Genomic DNA, 6000 nt, shown 5'->3' on the forward strand with positions numbered 1-6000 from the left:
AGACCAGGCGTAGTTTTCAATGCCTACATACTTTTAAGGGCTCTTCTTCAGTGATAGAAAACCATAAAGTTACAACTGAACCTATGATTATGCGCTGTGCAATCTTCGGTTGGTTGCTGGGATTTTTTTTTCTTGGATTTAAAAAGAAGTGTGTTCGGAAACGCTCTGATTTATGAACCGTAGCCCGTGGTTGCTTATAAAAAAGGGATCGGTGAATTGCCGGTGTTCAGCTCCGAACGACATGAATTTCAACGCGTTAACTCGCCAATCGTCTCACATGCTACATGATTTTGTCGCGTTGATTTTCATTTTTAACGCGACAAACTCGCCAATCGTGTCACATGCAAGATGATTTTGACGCGATGATTTCGGATTTTTGTCGCGTTGATTTCGGGTTTTTTGTCGCGTTGAATTTCATTTTTAACGCGACAAACTCGCCAATCGTGTCACATGCTACATGATTTTGACGCGTTGAAAATATTTTGACGCGATGATTTCAGTTTTTTGTCGCGTTGAATTTCATTTTTAACGCGACAAACTCGCCAATCGTGTCACATGCTACATGATTTTGACGCGTTGAAAATATTTTGAAGCGATGATTTCGGATTTTTGTCGCGTTGATTTCGGGTTTTTTGTCGCGTTGAATTTCATTTTTAACGCGACAAACTCGCCAATCGTGTCACATTCGCCAATCGTGTCACATTTTACATGATTTTGACGCGTTGAAAATATTTTGACGCGTTGATTTCGAATTTTTGTCGCGTTGAATTTCATTTTTAACGCGACAAACTCGCCAATCGTGTCACATGCTACATGATTTTGACGCGTTGAAAATATTTTGACGCGATGATTTCGGATTTTTGTCGCGTTGATTTCGGGTTTTTTGTCGCGTTGAATTTCATTTTTAACGCGACAAACTCGCCAATCGTGTCACATGCAAGATGATTTTGACGCGATGATTTCGGATTTTTGTCGCGTTGAATTTCATTTTTAACGCGACAAACTCGCCAATCGTGTCACATGCTACATGATTTTGACGCGTTGAAAATATTTTGACGCGATGATTTCGGATTTTTGTCGCGTTGAATTTCATTTTTAACGCGACAAACTCCCCAATCGTGTCACATGCTACATGATTTTGACGCGTTGAAAATATTTTGACGCGACGATAATTTAGACCAATGATATACTAGATTTGATGTCGTGAAACTGGTAATGGACCAATTATGTTAGTGAAGATCATTAAACAGCTCCCTTTGGGCAAATGTTTCTGGTTATTGGACAAAGGTTGAGCCACTAGAAAACCATCGAAAATGAACGACACGATTTTGTCGCGTTAAAATGAAAATCAACGCGACGAGACGATTTCATCGCGTTAAAATATTTTCAACGCGTTAAAATTATTTTGTCGCGTTAAAATTTAAAGTCACGCCTTTGCCACTCCTTCCTGATTTCCGTAATATGATTCGTTAAAATATTTTTATCAAAAATATCCGTGGATTTGGTTGGTTATAAATTTTAACGCGACAAAAAATTTTTGTCGCGTTGATTTTAAATTTTAACGCGTTGATTTGTGTTGCATGTGACACGATTGGCGTTCCATACCCGAGATGAGGACGGGCTCTTGGGGGATGATGGTCAGTCGCGAACGCAAATCGGACAAGCCCAATCCCTCCACTTCCACCCCGTCTACGACGATCTGACCGCGCACCCCCTCGATGAGACGGAAGAGTGCCAGCGTCAGCGACGACTTTCCGGCGCCTGTCCGCCCCACCACGCCCACCTTCTTTCCAGCCTCAATACTGACATCAATGTCCTTCAAGACCAAATCCAATCCTTCGCGGTATCTGGTGCTGTAGTTCTGGAATATGATTTGTCCTCGTTGAGGCCAGTCAGCAGGTGGTTGAGATTCTGGTTTCTCCCACTCGGCCTCGGACTTCAAACGACAGTATTCGTCAACTCTTTCCACGGAGACGACATTTGATTCAAAAACCGTAGAGCCAGCGATGAAGAATTTCAGATATTGCACAAGCTGTTAGATCAAAATATTAAATTAGCACTAAATTTGCAGAAAATGAATAATTAGCGCAATTTAGTGATTTACTATCTAAATTCAAGGGAATTTTTCGTTAGACATTTAAATTCAAAAGAATAATATATTTTATAAATATGACCCGATAAAGCCTTAAGTGTAAAGAAAATGATATTTCACTAAAAGTATACAAAATAAAACAAAAGTTCCGATCAACTAGGTGCCTGGTCATGCACGTTTCCTAAATTTCGTACCCTCTTTCCAGGAGGTGTTACCATCCTGACATTACACATGCATTTTAGTACCTCTCCGTGGTGTTATCGTCACTCGGAGAAGTAATAAAGCTTGTCAACGAAAAAGACGCGATTGAAATCGGGCTTTATTGACGCAATTGCAAAATTACCTTTGTGCCATGGTCATCATGTAGTTAGCGGCAGTGCTTTCGTCGATCAGTTTTAAAAAGTGTCCTTCGAAGTTCTGTACGGCGTCACACGCTCTGATGACAGTGCTCCCAGCCACTGATCCTCCCACATGCGAAAACAAGAAGGAATTTCTCAAGCTGGTTATCCGCTTGAATTGACGATTGCTCGACATCAAGAAACGCTGCCAAATAAATGGGAAAAGCTTCGGTTTAAATGATATATTTTGAAGTAATTCATTCCAGAAGTGGGCTCGAGCACTCCGCCGTTAAGATGCAATAAAATACGTAAGTGCCAAAACATTTAAAGAGATTTAATAATTCAAGGAATTGTATTTCGCTGGGTTAAGAAGTCGTGGAACCAAGTCATCTTTCCCGTAGCTGTTAGGGATTTTCTACGCTTAATAATACTTCTCAAAAAAATCTTATAATGCCTATTAAGATCATTAAATGTCCAAAATAATATAGCCTTTTTTCAATGTTGATTTTTATGTTTTCTATTTTACCAGACCCTCTAATGCAACCAACTCCCAGATTATTAAAAATCAAAAGTGTTTACCCCCTAATCGTTACGAATTCTGTGTTTAACCACAACAATTAATAATTGAGAGTGATACTGGATAATTACGTATGACAGGAGACTAAAATCAAGATCCTACCTGAAGTTAAAGGTATCCAACGAACACGACAATGCAGGGAATTATGAATAACGGTAAATATACTGCAATAGCTAAGGTGTAAACAACTAAAAATATCAATCCGACATTGGTTGCTCTTAACATCGGAGAAAATTGCTGGTCAAGGGCGTCGATATCTTGGGAGAAGCGATTGAGTATCCTTCCAAGGGGGGTCGTGTCGAAGAAGAACATGGGAGGGCGAAGTACGCTTTCGAGCATTTTCCCATGTAGACAGTTTGCAGCTCGTAGACAGCGAAGAACGCTGATGATAACGTACAAAAATGTTTGAATGGGTTGGGTTAGACCCAGAGCGAGTAAGACTGCTATACGGGTTGCCTTTAAGTCAGGGTTTGCTTGAAAATCTTTCTTGGAGTCTGCGCACCACTAAGACAGCCAGTACACTGACGTGAAATTGAGGACTACAACACTGGTGATTATTGCTTCGAAGAGCGCATACCATGTTATACCGTAGGCTTTAAAATATTGTTTGTATTGTGATACGGATATCTGCAAATGCGCAATAACATTATCACGAGGAAAAATATGTGTGTAGAGAGTTTTAGTTCTCAAGAAGACAAGAAACGTCCAAACTCTCCTCGTATATTATAGAGCGCATACGTTTCCTTCTTTGAGTTTCTCTTTAGTCATGAGCTTTGCCTCATCTTCATGTGAGGCTTTTCCTTGCGTTGCACGAATTAACCTCTCAGCTTTGATATTTGAAGTTCCACTAAAATTGCGTTACCAAAATTCATAAATTAGCAAGGCTTGTTCAACTTGAAAGAAACAATTCCAGAACTTTAAAAAAAGAGCTATCTCAACAAATAGTGCAGGCCAAATGGCTGTTGTTTGGTACAGTTAATTGCTATGAGTTAGGCCTAAAGTTTTTCTACTACGTACTGGCTATAGATAGTGTAGATATAACTCCAAATTTAATCACGACGCTTCAACTTTGTCATCGTCGTTCATGTGTTGACTGAAATAATCTCTGGCCATTCCCTGACCACTCATGATTTCGTCATAGGTTCCCCTCTCGATGATCCGACCGTTGTTCATGAAGAAGATCTCGTCCATTTCTCGGATGAAGCTCAAGCAGGAGGCTCGAGGGGACGGATGAATTCCTTCCAAGCATATCAGTGCCACACTACCGAAACAATGTATCCGCAACCCACAGAGGGTTGCCAATAGCGGGTTGGGCCATTTAAGACAACACCTGCGCGGGGGCGAAGCGGCCGAGCAGAACCTTAAGCGAACTGGACTAGGAACGGTCTGAACCAAGTTTGAACCCAAGCAACCCCCGAACCGGCACACTGAACTCGGGCCCCCTCCGCCACAAGAAGTCCATTTGCTCTTATCCATCACAGCTAGTACAGCGACTATGTCCACGCAATGCTGAGACAACTAATTCGGATCGTCTACATCCACAGTTCTTCACACAAGAGGTTTCGCAGTTACAGATAATGAGTATTAAACGTTGGTCTTGAATGGCGTGAATGGGACTTAGGATTCGGGATCGCGAACCCATCCCCATTCTTCGGGGTTTAAATCGTTTCCTAGCCATTGTAGTAGCGCAATTGCTTTGTTCTTTTGCTAGACTATCACACCCGAATTGGAACGTCTTCCTTCTTAAATCTGAAACCAAAACGACACTAAGAAGAGAATCTCAATTGGAGGCATTTGAGAAAAAAAGGTTCAGAGAACACTTCTTTCATTTACAAGGTGTAACTGGATGTGGTTATGATAAGGCGGGGTTTAAAGTAATGACAGATAATCAACATCTTACAAATACGTTGAGAGTTTTTAATGGAAATATTAAAACAGCAATAGCTAGGAAACGATTTAATCCCGAACAGTGGGGATGGATTCGCTATCGTTAAAGTCAAAGACCCATTCACACCACTCTGATTCCTGCATCACATATAGCTTTGCTTTCCTTTGATTCACATTTTAGGATAGTTATCGTTTAGTGACCATTTTTAAAGATGGGATCGATAACTTAAGACTTGGAAATAGTTATTTTTATGGTGTATAATACGTTCAAGAAAATCATCTACTTAGTAAAGAAATATCGAAAAAATTTATATATCGGTAATATATTTGGAATTTCACGCAGTCATTTTCCAAGATGGTGCCCAAACTATCTGTAGCACGTCTTCAATATTCAAGTATGATGTTTAGACGGTCTTCAACAATAAAATTACTAATTTTCATAATTTTTGAAAAGTATACTGTATCTAAGTGACATTCCCGGCGGCCATTTTCCAGCATGGTGGCCAAAATATATCATGAATGGCTTCAATATTTTACTGTGAGGTTCACAAAGCTTTCATTATAATATCTATAAATTTTCATAATTTTCCAACAACATGGAGAAATAAACTGTACCTAGCATTTACGACGGCCATTTTCCAGTATGGCGACCATACTATCGAACACAGAGCTGTGAAATTTTACTATGAGTTTCATGTGGATTCATTCATAATATGCACCAATTTTCGTAATTTTTGAAGAAGAATATGGAATACATTGATGCAGGCATTCCCGGCGGCCTTTTTCCAAGATGGCGGCGAAAGCTCACGCTCTACAGCAGGGGACTTTTAGTATATTTTTTTGGGTCAAAAACAAAACATGTACCAATTTTCATCTTTATGTTCAAATGTTCTAGGTCAAGCCCTTTTTTAGCTTATCTGTCCTGGCCTAAAAGCTGAATTCTTAATTCTAAACATCATTCTGAACTACATTCTGCGAATCTCTTACATCTCAGAATTTACCTAGTAATACGATGTAAGTATGATCAATCTCTACCTTGATATTGTAAAATATTTCTAAGGATTTTCAAAACATTATACGAATCCCCTGAAGATTTTCCCTATTTC

At 39.7% G+C, this 6000-nt stretch overlaps 1 pseudogene; it reads right to left on the bottom strand.

Moving 5' to 3' along the window:
- Positions 1-1558: 1558 nt before the first annotated feature.
- On the bottom strand, positions 1559-2310 carry LOC149630126 (ATP-binding cassette sub-family C member 3 pseudogene; annotated as a pseudogene).
- Positions 2311-6000: the final 3690 nt, after the last annotated feature.

The sequence above is a fragment of the Phalangium opilio genome, unplaced genomic scaffold (genome assembly GCF_054372755.1).
Source record: "Phalangium opilio isolate 3A_F unplaced genomic scaffold, DU_Popi_V2 ptg000103l_1, whole genome shotgun sequence".
Taxonomy (NCBI): domain Eukaryota; kingdom Metazoa; phylum Arthropoda; class Arachnida; order Opiliones; family Phalangiidae; genus Phalangium; species Phalangium opilio.